Genomic DNA, 24,020 nt, shown 5'->3' with positions numbered 1-24,020 from the left:
GTCTTTTTTTCCATACTGGGATTCTGAGACTCTTCCAAGTCATGGTCAACCGCAAGAGCTTATTCTCTGCTGCGTAGTATCCCACCCCGGGACTAGAGCCATTCCACTTTCTGTAGACATTTGCATCATTTCCGGGTATCACCTGTCTTGGACAGTGAAGTTAGGAACATTCTTATACATGCCCTTTGGGGAAAGGCATGCATACATGAGCCTTCCTGTTGCATATATACGTAAGGGTGGAATGGTTGGGTCATAAGGACAGTGTATGCTCAGCATTGGTTACATTTCCCAATATGTCAATGTTGGGTGAATTTCATGCAGCTTAGATGTGGCTTACAGGCCATTGTTTTGCACCTTTGGTCTGTGTGCTTTGTTCCTCTTAGCCACTGGCCAGACCATCTTCCTTGAGAGCATGCTGGCATGTCACAAATTAATGTAATAGTGGGGGGGGAATTCTACTTCTCCCCTATACTGATGAGTGAAATGAGCCTGTCCTTCAGTGAGTTCTCCTCCATTGGGATGAAATTACACTAAAGTCACGAGCAGCCTCTTCATGTACATGAAATCTAGCTCAATGATGAACCATTGCCTTAGGTCATACAGCAATCAACCCCATGACAGCAAAGCACCTAGGTTCCCCAATTCCTAAAGGCTCTATCCAGCACCCCAGGGCTCCCCAAATCTCCACTGCGTGCTAGCTCTCCACCCTCCTCCCATCACAACAAGCATCCAGCCCAACCCTTCTGCGGGACTCGAGCAGGTCCTACCAATCAACCAGAACTGACATTCGGGATGAAAATCATTTGTCATCCAGGGACCATAACACGCCACTCCTGCTATTCAGTATTGGCCCAGGAAACCCTTGCTACTCTAAGTGGCTCAGCCTTCTTACACTTAGGATGGTTATAGAAAAACAGGACCAAACCCAAGCCTGGCCTCATTCTTTGGTTTATTTGAATCTGATCCCCCCTACACCCACACTGCTCAGGTAGCTGTGAAAATAATTTGTCTCTGCACTGAGGTGTTTTTGCTTGGTTGGTTTTGGGTTCTGCCCTCTGGGTTTTATAGGTGGCAAACAAGCCCAGAGAGGGCCAGCGCCTTGCCCAAGGTCACACAGCGAGGCTGCACCAACGCTAGAATTTGCACCACCTCCCCATTTCTAATCGGGGGTTCTACTGCAGTGGGCCTTTCATAACCAATGAGGAACCACCAGAAAAAGCAGACACATGATGGTAACTTCTTCCAGTTCAAACCAATCACATCTGTTTCCCTTCTTCCATGCTAAGCAGTAAACAGTGGGGACAGCGCCCAGGCGGGCTGTGGGCAGGGACCTCAGCACACAGACAAGGGCCCCAGCCAAGAGCAGGCCGGGCGAGTTCTCTTGCTGGTCCCTGGGCTGTAAGAAAGAGACTTTCCCCAATGCAGCAGAGAGCGGTGATCTGAGAGCAGAGAACTGCCCTTTTCCGAAGCGGTAATGTACCCAAGCCCAGGGCAGGGCAGCCACGTGGCGTGTTTCCAGCCGCCCAGGAGGCCCCCAGCTGTCTGACTGCGATCCGTCTTTATTAACATTTGCACAGAAACTCACAGGGCCTCTCGCTGCACATGAAAACCGAGCAACCTCATGTTCCCCCCTCCACCAGGCCACAGGGCTCCTTCTTGCTCCTCGCCCTTCCCTCGGGCTACAGCTCAAAAAAAAACCGGGGGGGGGGGGGTAGGGGGGGAGGCTCAAAAATACCAAAAGTTCCTTAACATCCGCAAATCCGCCTTCTGAGGCCATTTTCAGGAACGTGTGTCTGAAACTGCGTCCAGCTATACTTCCTCCCTCGGGAACTGCTTTGTCTTCACCCCTGGGCCTTCAGGGGGCGGGAGGGGGCAGAGGGAGGCAGGCCCCCTGCACCCCCGGCCACCATCCATGTCCACCACCCCAGGCAGGCCTCCAGAAATGGCTGAAGGGCGGGGACGCTTGCCAGGTCGGCACACACCTCTCTTAAAGGTCTAGTTCACGGCTCCCCAAACTCCTGAGGTCTGGCTGCTGGCGGTGGGCCTGGCCCGGGGGCAGCCTCTCCTGCATTCCGCTCAGCACCGCGTATCCACTCCCTTCCTTCAGCCGCCCACCTGCCTCACTGCTGGGAGTCAGGTTCCATGGAAGAGGAAAGGAAGAAACCAGAAAGTGGCAGGGCCAGAAGCCACCCAGGAGGGCTGCCCCCTAGGCCCCCAGCTCTGACCACCGCTCCATGCGGCTCTCTTCCCATACCCACCAAACTGGCTGGGACAGGCCTTGGCCCAATCCTGTTTCTTCTCATCCCAAAGGTATAGTCAGTTGTTCAGCCCTTGGTGAGGCCCTAAGGCACAGGTCCTACAGAACACACAAAAGCACACACACATATGCACACGTGTGTTACGTGTGTGCATGCATCTGCACACATATAAGGGGTCCTGAATTCTCTGGGTCAGGCGAGGGGAGGGGAAGAGCCCTTCTTCTGTTCACAGCTTCCTGTTAACCGACAAGAGGGACAAGAAGACAGACGTAAGCTAAGAAGATGGCGTGCCCCTGCGCACAGGAGGGCTCTAAGATCAATGTCTTCTAAGGATGGTCCATGGACCAAGGTCTAGGTCAGTGCCTGGGAATTAGGCAGCCTCAGGAGGGTCAGGGCCTTGGAGAGGGTTGGCAGGAAAGGAGGTGAGCTGGCCCTGGGAGAGGCGGTCTCCTCCTCCCCTCTCTGGTGGTGGGGCGACGACACCTGAGTCACCTACACAAGGGGCAGGGGGTCCTCCATGTGTGACCAAGAGTTAGGAGAAACCGAGTATCCCCAGAAGGAGGGACAGAGGGGAGGAGCTTGGGAGGGCCCATCCCAGGCCAGAGAAGTCCTTATGGTGGCTACAGATCGGGGCATTAAAGACCTAGACGAGACCAAGTTGCGCAGTCCTGACTGGGTGGCTGGCTACCCTCAGCCTCCAATCTTAAGGAAAAGTCTAGTGGACACACAAGAAAAGAAAGAAGGAAGGAATGCACGCCTACCCCAAGCCGCACTGGGAGCCCTTTTACATTCCACAGACCTCAGAGCAACACTCCCCTTGGGATGGGAAGGGCCAGCCTTGTGGGATGGTTCAGACAAACCCTCCCATTCCTCGTATCCCCCTCCACCGACTGGGCCATCTCTGGAATTCCATAACCTCATCATCTTGGGCTTCCCTTCCACAAAATGGGGATTAAAAATCTCCCCCCAGTGGGATGGGCTGGGCATCGAATGGGATCACGTCTATGGGTCTGGTGTGTACCAGGAAAAATTCTGCTGTGCTCCCAGAGGGAAAAGGGCAGGGAAGAGGGCCCAGGTGGCAGGTCGCCCCACACCCAGCTCCAGATGAGACACCTGATTGGGCCTGTGTCCTGGCCTTTTTTCAGATGAGAACACAAGAAGCTCAGTTAGGATAAAAAAAACTGGCCAACCATCATGCGGCGGCTGAGAGCCAGAATTTGAACTCAGCTCCAGGAGACCCAGAAGCCAGAATTCCCACTCACTCACTCACTCACAGACAGCCCCGTTCAAAGGCCACGCGGATGCCACGGCTGCCCTTGGAACTCTTCCTTCCGAAAGAGTGGTTAATTTTAATCCCGTACATTTCGACCCAGCAGACGTGCGTGAACTCAGGCACACACTTTAAATATGTTATTAGCATTGTTATTGTTTTGCCAAAAATATTCTATCGGTGCTGTCTTTCTCTCTCTGCACACCCATGCACCTCTCAGACAGGTTTGAGCGGAACTTTGTGAGCCATGCGGCTACTTAGAAACAAAAATTGCCCATTATTTAAATTCAATTACATAGCAACCGCTTTTTAAAAAGAATATTTTTATTTGAGCTCATTGTGTAGCCAAGCATCAGACACTTTCTTTCTTCAAACTACTCCGAGAAGGAAAAATTATCAAATGAAAGGAAGGAAATGTTATGCATATCATCCCAGCTACTGAAAATAATGCTGATGGATTTTCCTCTTGTGCTCTTAATTTATTTAAACAACACCCCACTTCCATCAACAACCACGCCTTGGCTTCCTGAGTGCTTTTCTCCAGGGGATTTGAGGCTTTTTGGTCATATTTCCCGCTGGAGACTCAGAGGAGACTGTTGAGTCGGAGGAAGAAGACCCAGAAAAAAGCACCACTCACCCCCCATCCCCAGTGTGTGGCTGAGATGTCAGAAGTCCACGGTGGGACAGAGAGCTGGTTGGATCCAAAGTAGGACTAGACCACAGGCTCTGATTCTGGACTCTCAGTCCAGTGCTCTCGCTGTCTCTTCAGCTGGGGGACAGAGGAGATAATGATGTTTCACTGGGGAGGGGCAGTTTGGGCTTCAGTCCAGCGTTCCTGGTGCCCCCACCCTGCACCCCACTTCCATGGCAATACCACATTCCAAGGTCTCCTGAGATGCATCAGGCTCCGAACTCAGCCCCCAGGGTCCCCATCTGGCCTCTGGGCCACGAGGGGGGAAGCGCCTGGGCAGTTCCCACCTGTCGCCCCAGCTCCAGCCCCTCTGCTGGGGGACCTCCAGCTCATCCAGCCTCTCCAAGAGCAAGCAAGCAGGCAATGGCTTCAGAGGCCGCTGTTTGCCTTGGCTCCTCAGCCCCTTTGCCCAGCAAGAAGCTGCTGGAAAAGAAAATAAAACAACAACAAAAAGCCCTTTGATCTGCCATGGATGGCCTCATCCAACCCTCAGGGAAGGTGGAAATCACCCTATGTCATGACCTGCTGGCCTCCCGCCCACAGGGCCTATCCGAAGGGCCCAGGGCTCTCCCACAGACCCCAGCCTGGGCTCCCGGACCCCTTGAGATGAAAGCATCATGGTGACATCTGTGGGGACGGAGTGGGGGAGGGACAGGAAGAGGCCAGAGAGGGCCAAGCAACTCTTCGGGAGAGAAGATGGCCATCAATCCAGCTGGCCACAACGCCACAGGTGGTCCCCACAGAGTGTCCACAGGTGGGGCATTAGGAAGGTGGGGTGAGAGGACTGTTACTGGGAGGGTCCCTGTTTGCCCCCAGCAGTGGGCTACCCAGCACATCTCTTATTGACTCTCCTCCCTTCCCTGGCTGCTCACCTCTCCAGGGCCAACTCCATACATAAACAATTTGCAATCAAATCTTTGCTCGGGGTCTGCGTGGAGAGCCACCCAGCTAAGACAAGGCAGAAGGACAAGCACTAAGACAGCCAGCGGACAGAGCGGCAGGGACGGAGCGCCCCTGGGGACAGGCCACGGAGGGTGATGCGCGCGCGCGCACGTACCCATTTACCCCGCAAACAATTCCAGAGAAGCAAGAGGCTAGTGACTTGGTGGTCTCTGGGTGAGAAGCCTAGGTTAGGACTGAGAGTTCATTTCCATGGAATATACCCTTGTTCCAGGGGTTAATCTCTTATTACATTGACTCTGATGATTCTCCCATCTTTCACCAGTAAAATGTGACTATCTTCAAAGAGCTTTTGAGAGGTCCTGGAAAATCGGATCAATGAACTTTGGAGAGGGAGCAAACCCCGGAATCGGTAATCCCCTCCCTTCCTGAGACCCTCTCCCTTCCTTCCCACCCCTTCATGGCCTTGCCTCTCTCTTAGCCTGGGAACAGGAGGTCAGGTCCCCACTCCCCAATAGGTTTGGTAGCAGCCATGGAACAAGGGTTTAAGGGCTGCAAGGCACAAAGGGCCAAGTGAGAAATATCTGAGACCCCTGGAACCTGATATCCTCCCTGCTCTGGTTGAGACAGAGGCTGGCTCCAGAAGGCAAGACCCCCGGTATCCCCCACAGAGGAGCTCAGCCACCATCTAATGCTTGACAGTGTGCTGGAGGCTGGGACCTCTTGGCTATGCATTTCTACACCTCTGGTCACTGGCTGTGTGACCTTGGGCTAGTGACCTAACCTCTCTGTGCCCCAGTTTCCTCAGCCATAAAACGGGGGCAATCATAATACTGAATTAGAAGGTGTCATGGGCTAAACTGCGTTCCCCCAAAATTCATGTTGAAGCCCTAACCCCCAGCACCCCAGAATGTGACTGTATTTGGAGAGAGGGTCTTTCAAATGGTAATGAAGTGAACTGTGAGACTAGTGGGGTGGGTCTTAATCCAATTTGACTAGAGCCCTTATTAGATGAGATCTGGACACCCAGGAAGCAGCGGGGAGGCCCGCGCACAGAAGAAAGGCCACGTGAGGACACAGGAAGGCAGCCCTCAGCGGGCCAAGGAGAGAGACCTCAGAACTAACCAAACCAACTGACACCTTGGTCATGAGCTTCTAGCCTCCCAGACTGAGAAAATAAATTTAACATGAATCAATTGAATTAATCCTCACAACAGCTCAATAAATGAGGTGTTATTTTTAGTCCCATTTTATGGGTGTGAAGATAAGGCACAGAGGGGCTGAGTAATTTGCCCAAGGCTGTGGAGTTAGGAAGGGGCAGAGCTGGGAGTGAAAACCTTGATTCTATTGGATGAGCTCAGACCCGTGAGCGCCTGGCACACTCCAAGAGATCAATGCCTGTTAGCTGTGCTCATTCCCCAAAACAACCCGGAAAAGACCAGCCTGCTGGGAAGAAGATGAAGAGAGGCACCAGCTGCCCAGGCCCATGCCCCAGGCCTGAGATGCAGCATTGAGCAATGGCTGGGGGTTGGGGGGAGGGAATCCCTGCCCTGGGGACCTGCATTAGAGTGAGGGAGGCAGACATTAAAGAATGACAGGGACAAAGTCAACACAGGTGCAATCTGAGCTACCAGGAAGAGAATTTGGCCCACACATTGGAGTCCAGGAAGGCTTTCTGGAGGAGGTGATGCAGGGGCTGAGTTCCAAAGGATGAGGAGGACTCTCGTAGCTAAAGAGGGAGGAAAAGGTATTGCAGGGAGGCGGCAGTGCCATGCGGAGGGGCTGTGCTGCTAGTTGGGGGGACAGAAGGAAGCAAGGTGGCAGGTGGGCTGGAGGAGAGAGGCTGGTTTGGGATGGGAGGGGGCAGGGGCTGTGGGAAAGCCTTTGAACACAATCGAGAATCCACAGAAGGGTCCCAAGCAAGACAGCCAGCACGATCACATTGCACGACAGATGTTTTTCCTAACAAAGTGTGGAAGTCGAGCTTCCGTAAATTGAGTTTTATTTTTAAGGCAGGAGGGAGCAATGGGAATCTGAGAGCTAATCCGTCTGGAAATTGAATGGGGGTCCCCCGGCCCAGCTGGCATTTTCACAGATCTGGGCTGCCTCGAGTGAGGTGCACCTGTTAGGTAAAGATCCTGGAGGAGGGGCACCTGGTCGGCTCAGTCAGTAGAACGTTGACTCCTGATCTTGGGGTCGGGGTTGTAAGTTCAAGCCCCGTGTTGGAGGAAGAGTTTACTTTAAAAAAAAAAAAAAAAAAACTGGTCCGGGGTAGGGGGATGCTGGGGGAGTGTCTCTGCTTGCCATGGGAACACTGGATACCATAAATGTGGCTCTTCCCACCAGGCCTCCAAATGGCCTGCCTTCCAGGGTGACCACAACCATCCAGGCTCCCCTTCCCCAGCATCTCCCCAGCTCCCCTTCTCCAAGCTTCAACCTGTGCTTGAATCCACGAGCAGACCTGTGCTGCCCTTGCTCCCAGACGTAAGTGCCTTTCCCGACTTTTCCATAGCACCCAAGGATCCCTACTTGTTTGTTCCATGGTATCTCGGTGCCCCACATACGAGGGGCTTATGGCTAGAGGCCTCAGTGCATAGCAAGAAGGATGTGATCGCGAAGATGCTAGAACGAGGAGTTCACCCATTCATTCATTCATTCATTCAGCACCTACCTACTGAGCATCGATTCAACCCCAGGTGCCAAGCTACACCCCGTGGGGTTTCCCCACCTTTATTCCGTTGATGGAAGCAGACAATAAAATACCTAGACTAATTCTGGCGTTCACTGAATCCTTGAAGGGTCCCACTCAATCCTCAGAGACATATTTGTGCATTGTAATCCTATCTTCGTAAAACTCTGGGAAGTGAAATGGTAGCACAGAAAAGTTCAGTAATTTGTCAAAGGCCAAACAAAGGCCATGATATGGGACTGAATCAGGATTTGAACCCAGGCCCTTATGTTCGGAAGCTGGACTCCCAACCTTTGATCGCGTGTTGCCTCCTCATGCCTTCATCTCAACCCTCAACGGCATCAGCTGAACCCCTAAACCCTCTGAGGCTCCCCTGGGGTGGGCTCTGGAGCCCAGAGCTGTCTGCTCAGGCCCCCTAGGCCCCCTCCTCAAGCGGAAAGACCCAGACGTTGGCCCTGGGGAGAAAAGCCCAACTTGCAAAAGTCACAGCGACTTCTGGCATGAAACAGAGTCCGGGATAAAGAGTAAAGCGGAGGGGCGCCTGGGTGGCTCAGTGGGTTAAGCCGCTGCCTTCGGCTCGGGTCATGATCTCAGGGTCCTGGGATCGAGTCCCGCATCGGGCTCTCTGCTCAGCGGGGAGCCTGCTTCCCTCTCTCTCTCTCTGCCTGCCTCTCCGTCTACTTGTGATCTCTCTCTGTCAAATAAATAAATAAAATCTTTAAAAAAAAAAAAAAGAGTAAAGCGGGGACAGTTTATCTCAACGGGCTATTCTTAACATAGGAGAACATGGAAAAGACAGATGACTCCAGAAAGCTGGGCTGGAAGAACATCACTGGCGCCTTCCATTCAGTCATTTCAAATTGTTATTTCTAGAAAACATGCTACTTGTAACTGGTCACAATTCACATACGTCCCTGCTCCTTGAGTCCAGACGGGATACCCTGCCTGTCCCGACAGAAGCATCTGGCAGGTGCTTAGCTGCGGACCCAGTGTGCCTGAATGCAAACATTTACCTCCTCTCTGCTCCTCGCTGCACTAGGAGGTAGCTGTAGATCCCCTCCTTACTGCTCAGAAAATTGAAATGTACCGATTTCATTTACCGATCACTTGCCAGTGGTGTTTAGCTGCAGGAACTTAGGCCCATTCTTTGACTTTCTGGGTGTAAAATGGGGCAATCCTAGTACCCACTTATTACGGGTTGGATGGTGGATCCCCAAAAGATATGTGGAAGTCCTAACCCCTGGGACCTGCGAATGTGTCCCTATTCGGAAATGGGGTCTTTCCAGATGTAATCAGTTAGGATGAGACCCTAAGGCCCTAATCCAGTAGAACTGGTGTCCCCATAGGGAGAGCAAAGACGGACTCAGGGGAAGACAGCATGGATGACGGGGAACAGGCACGGGGTCCTGTCCATTAGCCAAGGGACACCAAGGATTGCTGACAGTCACCAGAACTAAGGAGGAACAAAGAGGAACCATCTCCTAGAGACCAGCGAATACCTTAACTCGGGGCTTTTAGCCTCCTGAACTGGGAGCAGAGAACTGTCTGTGGCTTCCATTTCCCACCATGGTCGCTTGTCACGGCAGCCCTAGGAAACCAGCCACCTCTTAGGGCCCTCGAGCTACTCCAAGGCCCCACTCCAAGTGTTTCATGTGGCAGAGGCGGCCGAAGTGAGGTCGCACTCCTCCGAAGCAGGAGTGAATGAGGTGTGTTTGAGGGACCCTGCGATGCCCACCCCCGGGCCGCTGTGGCCCGCATGTCCACCAGTGCTTCTCTGAGAAGCAGGAGGCAGCTCGCCTCCCTAGCATCTTGGCGGCAGCTCCGGCAGAAGGCCACTCTCCTCAGCCCCCAAGTGCAAGTGTCCACCTTCCCCGGGGATGGGGGGTGCCCTCAAAATCCGGTCTTGAGGAACCACTGTCTTCCTAACCAAATACGCTTCCACCGCCAGTGTCCAGCCCACTGGCTATTCCTTTGAGGGGGACACTTAATTCCCATTATTCTGGAAGGTGTTTATGGTTGGGCTGGGAAAGCATGTCCTTCCCCTATGGGCTCAAACCCACTGTAGAGGAGTGCCCGGGCCTGCTCTGCTGGCAGAGATCTGGAAATGTGAGGCACCAGGTAGTGGAAGCAGAGGGTTGAGGGGGGAGGGGAGGAGGGGGTGCCCCTCCCCCAGGAGACCAAAACGCAGGTCCAGAGAGAGCAGCCCTGCCAGGGAGAGTGCTGTCATCCGGCCCAGCCAGGAAGGCAGCAAAGTGGGAGGGGGTGCCCAGCAGCACCCCAGGCCCTGCCCCCGCATGGTATTTAGACTCCAAAAGATGGGGCCCACATCCAAAGGCCAGAGCTTCAAGTTCTTCTCCCATTGCCAATGAAAGGCATGTTAGTTCAACAGGCGAGCAGAGGCTGAGACCACGGGCAGTAGGGAGGGGAGGGCCATCACCTCCCACCAGGAAGTTACAGGCCAAGGTGCTGGGCCTGCTTCTAGCCTCTCCTGGGTGCTGATCCTTTACAAGGCATCCCTTCCTTCCTACTCAGGTGGCAGACAAGAGATACACAAACATGTTGATACCAACTACGCACCCAGGCCGGATTAGCCTTATGGCTTCCCGTATACTCCCCATTTTGCAGAAAAGAAAACTGAGTCCCAGGAGAATGAACGAACACTAACTGATGGGTCAGGATCCCAACGTGGGTCTAACCATCTTCCTGCCGGCAGAAAATCTGGGCTGGAGGGTCCCTCTCGTTCTCTGCGCAATCCCACAAAGGAGCAAAAGGGCCACCGCGGTGGGGCTGCACAGGTGGGACAGGAACCACAGGTAACTCTGTAGGTCATGGCCAGTGGGGGGGTGGGGGGGCGGGGCTCCAGAGCTTAAGAACTCCAAAGTAACTCCCGAAGCAGTGTGGGGGGGCATCAAATGCCCTCAGCTTTGACTGTGAATACCTACAACTAGGATTCCCTCACCTCACCCCCCACCCTTCTCCCTCAGCATCCAGATAGTGCCTGCAGTCTCCCACCACGCTGTTAGCATATGGGAGGAGCAGCTATCGGAGGTAGGGTTTGGAAGACCCCAGAAGTTCGCAGGACAGTAAATTTCAGTAAGCCAAAGGAGGCCACGGGAGCGTTGGGCTGAATGAAGGTCAAGGCCCAGCTTAGTGTCCTTGCTGCGTACTCACTTGCAAGTCCCTTAGCTCCTCTGCGTGCCACCTTCCTCCAGGGTGTTATGGGCACTTTACCATCTCCCCTGTGTTCACCTCCCTGTACACAGTCTGAAATCTACAAGGAACAACGCATACCACGGATTCTTAGGGAACAGAAGCGTCCATGTTTTACGGGCGGACAACATACCAGGTTTACTCGGGAAGCTTTAAATGCATCATCTCAATTCATCCTTAAAGTACTCTCCTGGGAAGTATAACTGGCTCAGCAAATCTCCACGCACGTCCTGACATTCCCAGCATCCCTTGCAGCTGGCTGGGGACCACATGACGGTTCTGACCCATGCACTGGAGCTCGTATGATGGGGGTCACCTTCTGGCTGAGGCAGCTGGGCGTCTGAGGGCCTCCCCCACCTCTCTCTGCTCTTCGGCAGTAACTTCGGATGCCACATATTCCAGAAGGTGTCGCTACCAAGATGGTGGAGTCACCATCCTCCTGAGTCACTGAGTAACTGTGTGGAGCAGAGACCCGCCCCAGACAAGCCACGCGGGCAGGAATCAAACCCGCAATGTTAAATTGAGGAGAGCTGGAGTCCTCTGCGGCGGCGGCTGATTTAGCTTAACGGTGTTATTGCTATGACTGTTGCTCTGCTGCTTTTCCCAGGTAAGGAAACCAAGGCCATAAAGCCAGTCAGGGGCAGAAACAGGGTTCAAATTCACAACTGTGACTCCAACACGCATCCTCTTCCAGGAACACCCTGTTGTTGCTCAGTAAGGTCACTGACTTCCCGGAAGACTGATAAATGGACACAGGAGAAAAGAGGGAACCACAGAAGACTCTGAGCCCGGAAGCCAAGCGGAAGCAGCGAGGAGGGCCTGATGGGATCTCAAAGCTAGTGTTCCTGGGGCTTTGGGGCTCACAGGAGGTTCTGTCTGCGGCTGTACACGAGGAGGAAATATCACACAGGGGTTTAGAGCCCTGGATGGGCCAACAGATCGGCCTAGGTTCAAATCCTGGTACCACCACTTCTCATTTGATTTTTCCCGAGCCTTACTTTAACATCTGCCAAATGGGGACGAGATCTGAACCAGCCTCGCGGGTGCAGATGGGATGGAGTCTGGTCTAGCTGTTGGCCGATGGTCAGCATGCCCACAACGTGAGCCACCACGAAGATCACCCCCACCATGGCTCCGAGCACCAACCTTGCCAGGGGGTGAGGCAAGGGGGCAGCGGGAGGAGGCTGCCCCAGCCAGGACAGCCCATAAAGCCTAGAACATACCCCTGGTCTAGCCTCTGTGTCTGCAGCAGACCAAGGGGCAGAGGACAAAGGGGGTTAGCAGGGCCGGCCAACATAATGCAACAGAGCAAAGAAGCCAGATTATTTATTTTAAAGTCGCAAGCGTCTTCTAGCAAGACGGCCTTTTATTTGGGTGAATCTGGGAGTTGTTTATCAGCTTAAACTCATTATCTGCACATATGGTCTTCATACTATGGTTCAGGGTGGGAAACAAAGGATGAAGGGAGAGGATGGGCAAACACTAGCGGAGGAAATATCATCCCTCAAGTGCCAGAAACCAGGATATTTTAGGTGACGTCACACTGGGCTCCCTGCCACAGGGATGGGGCTATCAGGAGAATATTCACAAGGTTTTAACTCGGGCGTCCCTCAGTGAGGGAGGGAAAAGGCAGGGGGAGCGATTCATTTTATTCACTTGCGTCTTCCATTCTCAAAGCAGACTCTTCCCGGCCCTCACACACATTCAAACCCAGGCAGCCTAACTACCACCCAACGCTGTCACTGAAGAAATAGCAAAACAGGCTCAGAGAGGGCCAGTGACTCCCTTGAGGTCACACAGCTCCACCTGCAAGAGAATCAGGGCTCAAACACAAGTCTCTTCTCTCAGAGTTTGGGGACCTTCCCCCCACCAAACCCTGTTGCCTCTCGGTCCAGACGCACATGCGCAGAACCAGTGAACACGCTTCTGCTCATCTCCGAGTTGTTTGATTTATTAATTAAAGCAGCGGTCTTGGGAGAAGACAACGGACAAGGGTTGGACCTTAATTTAAGATAATCAGTGTGGACATGAAAGACCTACTTCGCCAGCTGCAAACACTGGGGCTCATCATCTCACGGTCTCTTTTCAAAAAGAGTTTCCTTACCGGCAGACACACCCATCCCCCCCCCCCCCCCCCACCCACGCCCCCGTCGCGGGATCCAAGTGCTGATTCGGGTCCAAAGTGCCAGCCCGCGTAGCAGGAGGAGCCCAAGCTGGCAGCTTTGCTCCATTGCATCAGGTTGCAGAAATATTCGATCGACCGATCATCTGCTCTGGGGGAACCAAAGTGCTTGGTTCCAAGGCCCCCTCCCTTTGCCGCGTACCAGCTGAGCACGAACAAATGTTCCTGATTTTTCCAGCCCTTTGGAAAGAGGGGTCCCTCAAAGGGGCGCCCGGCCACCAACCCGGGCTCTTCTTAGGGAAAGGGAGTGAGGGCTAGACAAGCATCCAGAGACAGGCACCCTTGTGAGCCTGCAGACAGACTTAGGGTTCCCAGCAGTTACCGGTTATTGACATTAACTTCTCCTTCCAAAAGGGCAGTCTGATGTTGTGCAGGGCTGAGGCGGGATGGGGCAAGACAGTGGGAGAGGTGCCCTCCGCTGGACTCAAGGCAGAGCAAGAGCTGCTTACTGCCCTAAGAAGTTATACCTTCCTGCGTTTCAGCAGCAAGCCCACCAAGATCCCCCCGGCCAGCGCCTTCGGGTTACAGACTGGGGAAGCAGGTTCAAGGCTGAAAGTGACTGTTCCAGAGTCCCCCTGGGATGATCCAGTAAAGGTCCATTTCAAAGCAGCCCTCACCAAGCTCCCCCAAACCTTGCTGTTTCCTCCCCTCCTTGGCCCCTCCCACAAATCCCTGCCATAATTCTTTGCCTCCACACCCCTTTCCCACCGTCTTACCACCCCCCCACCCTGTGTTCCAGCCGTCCTCACGCCACTAAAACCTCATCCAGGAACTCAGGAGCTCTTTCCAGGCTGACGTGGAATTTTTTAAAGAAGGAGGGGCTACTCCCTAGATGACCCAAAGTATCCTAACTCCAATTCCAGACAAACTTCTGCTTCTAGAAAGTGCCCCGATAGACTGCCATTTCAGCCTCGGGTTGGGATAAAGCTGTCCCAAGGGCCAGCGTTGTAATGGATTTAGGGACGGGAAGATAAGGAGACTGAATTTCCAAGACTTGAAATTTTGCTGAATCAGAGATCTCGGAGTTTATACCGGGTCCATACGTGATAAGCTACCCAAACGCAAACACCTGGGAGGTCTCAATTCCCTCTTCTCCTCAGGGCAGGTGCCGTGGGTCGTGGGTGGGGCACAGAAAGAAGGAGCTCACGGCCCTCAGGGGCCCCATGATCACACTTAGGTCCCAGGGTCCAGGCTGTGCCAGGAGGCTTTCTTCCATAGAGGAACAAGAACCACGAGAAATAAAACACAACCCAAACTCCTTTTGTTTTCAGGCCCCATGATGTCTTGAAGACATACCCAGAGACATCCACTGGGCCTCCCCACCCTTTCCCCTGTCTCCTCCTCCCACCCCTTCTGTTCAAAATAAAAATCATGCTGATCTTTTTGGCACCTCTGCCCCACAGCATTTTGGTAACATCCAGCAAAAACATGCGGTGGGCTCTACGGAGAGCCAGAACTTCAAATAACTCTCTTTCGGGGACCGCCCCCATTTCCATGACCTTTGCAGGGGACTCGGGGGATGCGGGCAGGGGAGGGGCTGTCCAGCGAGCACACACTGCTGGCCAAGAGACTCAAGAAAACTTCCCACTGCCACTACGAGGCCACCGCCCGTTCTTTGCTCATTTGTCCTCTCTTGGGGTGCAGGGAGGAGGGGGGAATTAAAGAGAGGAGGCAAGAGTCCCTTCAGTCTGTGTTCAATGTCGAGCAGGCCCACACAGGACAAAGCTGATACTCTTTAGAGATGCCAATGGCAATCCTGCTTCCCCCAAGGGCTCTGCACAGATACACAGACTCCAAGCACACGGGTGGGGGGCTGAGGTCAGAAAAAGGGACACATCGCAGATGTCTTACCAACAGCTGTGAAATGACCGGATGAAAGCGGACTGTAGACCCAGACCCAGGAGCAGAGCGACCCTTGTCGCAAGCTGAGAAATCCACCACTTCAGCCTGGACCGCTGAAATCTCCCAGGGCCCTTCATGACCCGGTCCGTGCCTGCCGGCTTACTTGTGCCCACCCAGGACAGATCTGAAGCGCCCACAAGCGCCCACAAGCGCCCACCCAGCCCATCCATCTGGCCACATGCAGGAAACAAAGGTACAACTTTTACAAGAAGGGCGCATTCAGCAGTTTGGGCTGTAGACCCCAAAGAAACCTCAACAAATTGATCCTCTCATCCCCTTTCTCTACACCAGCTCGCTGATAGTGTCAAGTTTCTCTTATTCTTTTTCTGGGGGTGAGTATTTTAATCAACCATACACCTCGCCTGCTCCCCTAGAAAAACCACCCCCTGACTACCAAGCTTTCCCACACACCGTGCACCCCAGCTCCACGCTCGGACTTCTCCTGCGCCGTCGCACGGGGGGCGGCCGGTTGCCCCGCGCGGGCCCCCGCGCCTGTTGGAGGGTCTGTGGTTCTAAGTCCTGGGTTTCCGTGCATTTGTCTCGAAGGAACCAGGACTCGCCTTCCTGTGGGTGAAAGGGCCGGGGAAGGGCTCCCCCTGGCGGGGGCCAGCTCACCTCAATCTAGCGGGGATCCAAAGCTGGCGCGAGCCCACGCGAGCCAAAGCCACCCTCCCAGAGGACTCCTATTATATATACCCCGTAAATCCGGACGTGCCAGAGAGGCTCGGACCCCACTGAGCACCCAAGAGTCTCCGCTTCGCTTCCCCAAACCGCGCACACCCCGTACGGGATAAGGGGGACCCGGGAGGAAAGCGTGGCGCCCCTGCCCCTCCCGCCCCGCCCCGCTGCTGGGACCCCAAAGGCGGATCGCCTTAGGTACCCTGGCTGGGCCCAACAATCCTACCGGCAGGGATCCTCGATCCTAATCCCTAGTCTCTATCTGACCTCCTACAGAGTGGCGTGGCCCGCACCCCCGCCCTCGGGGCACAGACCCCGCTGAGCCCCCAGACTTGTTAACCACACCTGCTACCCCCTGCCATCCTCTCGATGCCCCCCAATCACCCACCCAGAGCGCCCAGCGCCGACTGGGACCGCACCAGTCCCGGGGGGGGGGGGGAGCCTCTAGCCCGCGGATTCGGGGCAGGGATCTGGGGCGGGGATGGGGCAAGCACATCTCCCCTGCCCCCTCCCCAGGCTAGTTTAAGTAGAACTTGGTTTCTGGGCTTCCCCGGGACCGTTCTGGGATCCCTCCCCCATTCTATCCCCATCCCCGACCGTGCCCAACAGTCGCCGGGTGGGGAGCGCCCCTGGGGTCTCCAAGTCCCCGGGGGTGCAGCAGCGGGGCGCACGCAGGGCGCGGAGGTGCGGAGCCCCCTACCTTCCAGCAGCAGCAGCCGGACCCGCGCCAACTCCCGCCGACGGCCGCGGGGGAAACTTTCCCCAGGCGGAGAGGCGCGCTCGCAACTTGCTCGGCGCCGGCTGCCTTCCTAGCGGTGGCGGCGGCGGCGTGTCCGGGGACCGGGTGGCGCGAGGCGGCGGCGGCGCTGGCTCGGGGCGCGGGGCGCGGAGATCGGGGCTCGGGGCCGGGGCTCTGGCGGCCTCGCGCGGCTCCGCTGTGGATCGCTAGGCGCTGCGTCCGCCCCGCAGCCTGGAGCCCCCGAGACGCCGGCGGCAGCTGCAGCCGTCCGCCCGCCCGCCGGCCCCACCTCCTAGCCACCGCTCCGTCCCTCCCTCTCCCCCGCGCTCCCTCCCCTCCCCAAACCTCCTCCCCGCCAGTCTCCAGTCTTCAGTCGCCGCCGCCACCACTGCCGTGGCGGCTGCCGAGAAGGCACGTTTCCTCCGGCGGGCTGCCCCTCGCCTCCTCCCTGCCTCGGTCTCCTCCTGCGGTGCGGCCTCCGGGCCTTGTTTCGGGGCCCCGGGGCCACCCTCTGCCCTGCTCCCGTCCTTCAGCCCCTGCCCGCCTTCCCGCTCTGCTCCCTGGCCCTCGCTTCGTCTGAATTCGGGAGATCCGCTGGGGATGTGGGAGAGTGGCGTGCTAGACCCGGAGTATTCATTCCCGGGAAACTTTCACGCTGCGCCCCCCCATAACCGACTGCAGGGTTGGAGGGGATGACTGTCCATCTGGACCTCGCTGCTTCTCCTGGGCTTCCTGCTGCCCCGGGAGTACCTGTTGAAAGCCGGAGGGATTCACCCTGGCAAGGGCTGCTTAGGCTGGCTGCGGATAACAGAGGCCGCTGGCGGGGGTGCTGAGGGGGCGGGGCTGACCCCAGACCAGATGCAAATGACTTGATTGCAGGAGGCGGGCTCTGTGTCTCCAATCTCAGGACTTATCTTTTCATCTTTGTTCCTCGGCCTCAGTCACACCTCCCCTCCCCAGCCCCTGACACATGACTTCACTGAGACACTTAACCTCTGAACCTTCTCCGTGAAGAAGCTCCCTATCCCTCCTGCCCCAGACCAAATGGGCCAGCAGGCAGATGGAAGGGGCAGCCCAAGTGAAAGCGCTTGGCTACCCCCAGATGAGTGGGGCTCTGGATGCCCACCCCTCTTCCCTTGGGGGCTCTCTTTTGAGTCCCCCCTCTGAAGCTTTCCCGTGGTGGAGTGTCTGAGCAGGGCACCCCTTGGTCAGCTGATTTGCACTAAAGGGTGAGTGACTGATAGGCTTTGACCCTATTCCAGTCTTGGGTATAAGGATTGGTAATGTCAGGCCCCAGGGGCTGGAAATCTCTGCTTTTCCTTGCCCACATTCCCAGAAAAGGATATACCCCTCTAAGGACTTTGAGGGTATCTGGTCCTTTCAACCGGTTCACCTGGGGTATGTTGAGAAAGGGCTGACCGAGAAGAGAGGTGTGGCTGGGGGGAGATAAACCTGGTCTGCCTGAATTTTCAGATGTACCCCAACTGAGCAGTGCTTAACCCCAGGGAAGAAAATCTCTGATAGTGCAATTTCTGTAAAACAGGGACAAGGAAAAACCTAAAGGGATTCAGCCTCCACATTCACCCCTTCCGCTGCCAAAACAGGGTTGGGGGAGGCTGACCCTTTACTCTGAGAAACCCCACAGGCTCTGCGTTTATGGAATGCTGTTGGAAGAGGCTTTTTGTGTGGGCTTCCTTGGACGAGGTGCCACATAAATTTAAAGAGGGAAAAGGCTCAGCCCCTAGTGAGGGTACTGGGGCCTGGGAGGTGGAGGCCAGAGACAGTAGGAGCAGTGGATGGAGTTTCGGAGGGTCTGGGGGATTGGCAGAAGCCGGCGGAGGGGAGGGGAGCACCGGCAGGGGAAGGCAGCACAGGCCAGTTGGACCACTCAGCCGCCCAGCTGGGAGGATAGGTCCAGCTCCAAGTCAGAGTTTCCCAGACCTCAGCCATTCTCCTGCTTCCATCGAGAATCTGTGCACCAGATAAAGCTGTTTGCTTAATAGCTTTCTTTAAATCAACTCTTGTTTTTTTTTTTTTACTTAAATGTGCTTGTTTTTACAAAGAAATGTTATATCATTCCCATAAATGGAAAACCAGCATCACAGTACTATAAATAGAAGGTCCCATAAAAATAAATACAATGAAAATAAAACAGTGTTATTAAATTCTAACAATGTATATTTAACCACAATAAAAAAAAAAAAAATCTCCAGCAAAATACGGCCGGCCAAGGAAGGTACTGAGCCCAAGGCCCCAAGCTCTTGTAAAGGGAGATTAACAAGGGCTAGAAAGGTGTTAAAGACACCTTAGCAACAAACTGAGACTCTAAGCTGTGATCAAAAGGGTTGAAAGGGAACAGAAAAGGAAGTCCCCACCTCCAGGTCCTCACAGGCCAGCAGGGAGACTGAAGGCCCATGGGTGAGCTCCTTAAATCTCCTTGAAGACTTCTGATGCCCCAGGAAATGCAATCTAAGTGCATAGGAAAAAAAGTACTTGTTGGCAGGACCCCAGGAGCATAGTCCTGGATAGGAGGAGGTGATCCCGGTGGCAGAAAGCGGGCCTCCCCCTCACAGGGTGACCCCTGGGATAGTCCTTCCCTTCTCTGGCCTCAGTGTCTCCACCCTACAGCCAGAGGCTTGACACATGGTCTCCGGGATCCCGTTTGCTATTCTTTGAGAAAAGCAAGAAAGGCGCTGGGTCATGGCTTATCAGGAAATTGAGGAGAGGGGAGGGAAGGGGGAGGATTGGAAAGGGAGAGAACGTTGAGGGGGGCATGGACAAGGGTCAGCACTCCTCGGGAGGGAGTGAATGAGGTGTTAGGGCCACTGTTGAGGGACTGAAGTCTAGGTCATCCCAAATCCAGAGGTGGCCCAGCCCAGAATGTTCCAGATTCCCCATGTGTCCATCCTGGAAAGAGCCTTGTAGAGAATCCATTGTAATCTAACCACTTCATTTGACAGATGGGGAAACTGAAAAACACCACGAACTAGATCTTAGTCATGGCTGGAGAGCTGGGCATCGAACTGAGGCCCTTTTGACTCCCCACCGTGTTTGCGGTACTAGTAGAAAACGTTCTTTCGAAAATATTCACATCTACCCACAGGGGCTCACAGACTACATTTTTCTCCCACAATTGGGAAAAATCGATGAAATGGCCCGAAAGCCCCGAACTCTCCAGAGCACAGCCAGTGTTGGGCAGCCTGTGTCACTGGACAAAGGACACTGGAAGTGAGCATCTGCATGCCAGCATCTTGGGGACCCTAATGCAGACCAAACGGCCCCAAACAAGGAGTCCACGGGCCCAGGTTCCAGTCCTGGCCATCTCGACAATTCCCTTCCCGTCCTAGGCTGCCATGTTCCCCTCTGTAAAGTGACACATCTGGGTGCTCTCAGTGGATCTCGGGATGGGCCGGCAGTCCCATCCCCAGGTGCCTAAGGACTGGGGGCCAGAGGGGGAGACTCCCTTCCAGCTTTCACCCCAAGCCGTTCCCCTTTCATCTTTTTTGTATGATGGTGTCTTCTGTGAGAAAGTTGCTTTCACTTACAAAGAATGTGGAGTCACTAGAAGTCATGACCTCTTCTTGCTGCTAACCTTTACTAATTTAGGACTCATTAGACTGTGAGCTTCTCAAGGACAGGGGCCCTGTCTTTGTTCATGTCTGGGTCTCTAGGACTTTCTACAGTCGGCGCTCAGAGGGTCGTTGGAGGCCACTTCCTAACTGTACCTCCTTGGGCCAGCTGCTTAAACTCTCTGAGCCTCAGCTGAAGCAGCTTTAAACGGGAGTTGGAACCACACCTCTAGCATTGGGTGGCTGAGTTTCTCAGAGGAAGCTCTCAGCCCCACCCCTGGCACATAATAAATGCTCAACAAAGGGCAGACTTCTGTGTGAATGGACGAATGGAGGATGCTAGAAGGGCCGAGTCCTTTCCCCAGCAGGCGTCTTGACCTTACAATCTAGCTTTTCCAAGGCAGCCTGCATATTAAATATTTAATCATTGCCTCCCTGTTTTTTTTTCCTGAATTGTTTCTTTTTATGTGTAATTTGCAATCATTTCCCCCAAAATGACAGTTCATTAAATGTACAACTGAGTGTGATTGAATCTGTTTATCTTTGTGTTGATTTTCATAGAATAAATTTGAAAATCCTAGGAACATCCTTTGGGGGTTTAAAGAGTATGGTCCGGATCCTCTAGGGCCTCGACCAGCTGCAGGGACTCTCCTGCTTTCCCTCTTGGTATCCCTCCACCTGGCTGCCCACAGTTCATGGCCAGCCTCTCCGAGTGTCCTCAGCCCTGGGGCCAAGGGCTTGCCTGCCAGGGTCCTCCTGCACCTTCAGGAATGCTGCTCACTGGGAGCTAGAAGAGAGGAGGGATGCTCCCCTCTTCCCCCAGGCTCTGTAGGAAAAGAGGTAGATTCATTATTTTAATAAACTGCTAGTAACAATATAATATTAATCACTGCCATCAGGGAGTGCTTTCTAGGGTAGAAGCTCGGGTTGTGAGGACAGATAAACCCAGGTCCAAAGCCTGGTTCCTTTATTTGTCAGCTGTGTGGCTTCGGGCAAGACACTTTGCCTCTCTGTGCTTTAGACTCTTAATCTTTAAGATAAGGAGCGTGTACCATGCCAGGCACTGTGATGAGGCCTTTAGAGCACAGGCTCGGTTAAGACTTCCAACAACTCCATTAGGTATGGGTAGCTAGGGATCCTGTTCTATAGACAGAAATCAGAGTTCACCTAGCAAATGCAGAATGCAAGTTCAAACATTTCTCTTCTCACTTCCGTGAGAGCAGGAGAGAGCAGTGGGCAGGAGGAGGTCAGAAGATTTGGGGCCAGCCTGGCATTGAACTTGCTAGCTGTTCACGTTGGCCAAGTGGCCTGGTGCTCCTCTGAGCCTCCCTCTTCTTCCTCTTTTCAAGGGAGATGCCCGACAGGACAGTTGTAAACATCAAAGGAAAGGACATCTGCAAAGGAACTTTGATAAACAGAAAGCATGTAACAAATGTAACTTCCTTCTCTTTTTAAATCACCTTTATCATCCCTGTAGAACTGCTGAGATGACAGGTTTGGAACTCAGGGTCCCCCCAGTACATTTCAGTTGTGTAATAAATATTCGTGAAGGTACCATATCTGTGAACTCGCCCCACACCTGGACACCCAAACTGGAGTCAGAAGAAGGGATGTATGTGGTCCCTGTCCTGGTTTGGTTTGTGGATGGGGAAGCAGTCAATACAACCAGCGAACTTTTAAATTTAAGATTCATCTTGGGCAACAGCTCTCCCATTTTACAGATGAAAACACTGAGGTTAAGCTGGGGATTGGGCTGGGGCCACTTATCCAAGATCTGCCAGCAAGTTGACTTCAGAGTTTAGGGAAGTTTGGGTCCTGCTTCCCAAATCAGCTTTCTTCTGACCAAATGTCTTGCCTCATTTTCTGTGCTCCAAGCTTTGGTTCCTCAAGGATACCTTCTCCCCAAGGAGAAATGAGTGCCTGCATCTCTGCTCCCCAACCCAGAATCTGTTGTGTCTCCCCTTCTGCACTCCCATGCCAACAACTCCCCAAGAGGAGGAATGGGAGGGCAAATTACACCAGGAGTTGCTCCAGAAGACCCTAGAGGTGGATCCATGGCCAAGGGCTCGTGTGCCCATGAGCAGTGGACACCTTGTCTAGGTTGCTATATCCAGCCAGGCAAGTGAAGGTGGGACTAAGATCAGCTTCTGTGCAGTGCTGGAATGTCACAGCTCTTGGACTCTGGGACAGGGGAGCCCTGGGCTGAAATCTCAGCCCGCTGAGACCCTGGGCAAGTCACTTAACCTCCCTGAGGCTCAGATCCGGCCTCTGCAAAATGGAGATAGTATCAGGCTCTACGGGAGTGAGAAGGTTGATTGAGCTAACACATGGAAAGTGCTCTCAGAAGTTACAAGGCAAATCTGGAAGACTGTTGTGTCTATTTTCCTTGCAGACCAAGTGTCATGGATACATGAGGCTTTGAGAGCCTACAGTGTGCTTTGGGGGAAGCAAAGCTATAAAGGCCACCAGCCAAGAACTTTTCTGAGTTCTTACTAAGTCCCCAGAACTTTGCTCACTGCTATACCTGTATTAATTCCTCCCAACAATCCAATGAGAAAGCACCCATTATTGTCCCCTTTTACAGAGGGGAAAACTGAGGCTCAGAGAAATTGTTACCTGGTCTCGGTTGCTTAGCGGTTGAGTGCAGGGCTGGAATTTGCACCCAGGCAGTCATATTCCAGAGCTCCCAATTCTGTATCCTGACTCACACTACTTCATGCCCATTATCCCTCTGTTTGTCCAAATAACCCAGAGATTGTTAGTATCATCCCCATTTTACAGATGAGCAAAGAGAAGTGAGGTTCAGACAGGTGGAGTGCACAGTGCAAGGGCAGAGCTTGGAAGGTACCAGATGCACTTCAGTGGCTCTGACTCTTGAGACTGGCTGACGGGTTCCCTCCAGGCAGGAAGGGCTGTCTGTTCTGGAGCTAAGTGACCCCACAGGGAGTCATCTCAGGCCACTGGCATGTGTGCTGGGCATGGCGTCAGGAAGGCCAGTCCCCCTCCTGGTCATTGATTTCGATGGCCATTCTGGGGCACCAGTCACAGAGAGCAGAGCTGAAGAAGCTGGCTCCGTGACTGGCTGGTTCCGGCTGTGTGCTGGCTGTGTCCTGGCTGTGTCCTGGCTTGGTTCGAGGACAGATCTGCACCTGACTGCCACAGTGACAGGCTGCTCCCTTGCTGCCTCCAGCCTCCTCTCCCTCTTCCCAACCCCTTCCTTCCCTCCTTGTCCCTCTATTAAGGGTTAAATTGTGTTCCCCCAAAAGATATGGGTGCCCCAACCACCCCCCCACCTATAGACAGGGTCTTGCTTGGAGAGAGCATCTCTGTAGATGATGAAAGTAATGTGAGTTCATTAGGGTGGGACAAATCCAATATGACTGGTGTCCTCATAAAAAAGAGGAAAAAAGTGGGGCTTGAGGAGAGTCTGCACTCTGAGACGGATGGGAGGGAAGACAGAGGGAAGACACACAAAGATGGCCTGACAGTGGCCAATGCTGATCGGCTGCGGCTATAAACCAGGGCTCACGGGCCACCAGCAGAAGCTGGCAAGAGTGTGGGAAGATGCTACCCAGCATCTCCAAGGAAAGTGGTGCTGTTCACACCTTGATGTCAGACTTGCAGCCACCAGAGAGTGAGACAGACGTCCCAAGGAAACACACAGCCTCCTGCTTCACTCGGTCCTTGCTTCCATGTCCCAAACACACACTTCAACGTGACCAGGCTCAAAACTCAGGATCCTGCCTATGTCAAGTTCTCCCTGACAGCTGTGCTCTATGCCTGCTGTCCCCAGAAAGGGTGCACACAAGCCTAGGACTCCAGAGGCTTCTCCTCCTGCTTGGAAATGGGCTCCTCATTTACCTAATATTACAGAGCACTTGTTGGGTGGTAGGTGTATTTTGAAGTGCTTTCCAAATGTTAACTACTGTCCT

General features: G+C 54.0%; 1 protein-coding gene across 4 annotated transcripts in view; it reads right to left on the bottom strand.

Annotated features, from left to right (window-relative positions):
* The window catches only part of TSPAN18 (tetraspanin 18), a 177,196-nt gene extending 160,417 nt beyond the window's left edge, over positions 1–16,779 (bottom strand). For 3 of the 4 annotated variants that reach the window (XM_047691818.1, XM_047691817.1, XM_047691820.1), the window contains exon 1: positions 16,481–16,779. The gene's annotated coding sequence lies outside the window, so the exon portion shown is untranslated. Of the gene's footprint in view, positions 1–15,513; positions 15,608–16,480 lie in introns of those variants that run through there. The other variant, XM_047691819.1, reaches the window with a different exon arrangement.
* Between the last annotated feature and the right edge of the window lie 7,241 nt (positions 16,780–24,020).

Source organism: Lutra lutra, chromosome 10 (genome assembly GCF_902655055.1).
Source record: "Lutra lutra chromosome 10, mLutLut1.2, whole genome shotgun sequence".
Lineage (NCBI taxonomy): Eukaryota > Metazoa > Chordata > Mammalia > Carnivora > Mustelidae > Lutra > Lutra lutra.
Note: the sequence above shows the minus strand (reverse complement) of the source record. Positions and strands in the feature narration are given on the sequence as shown.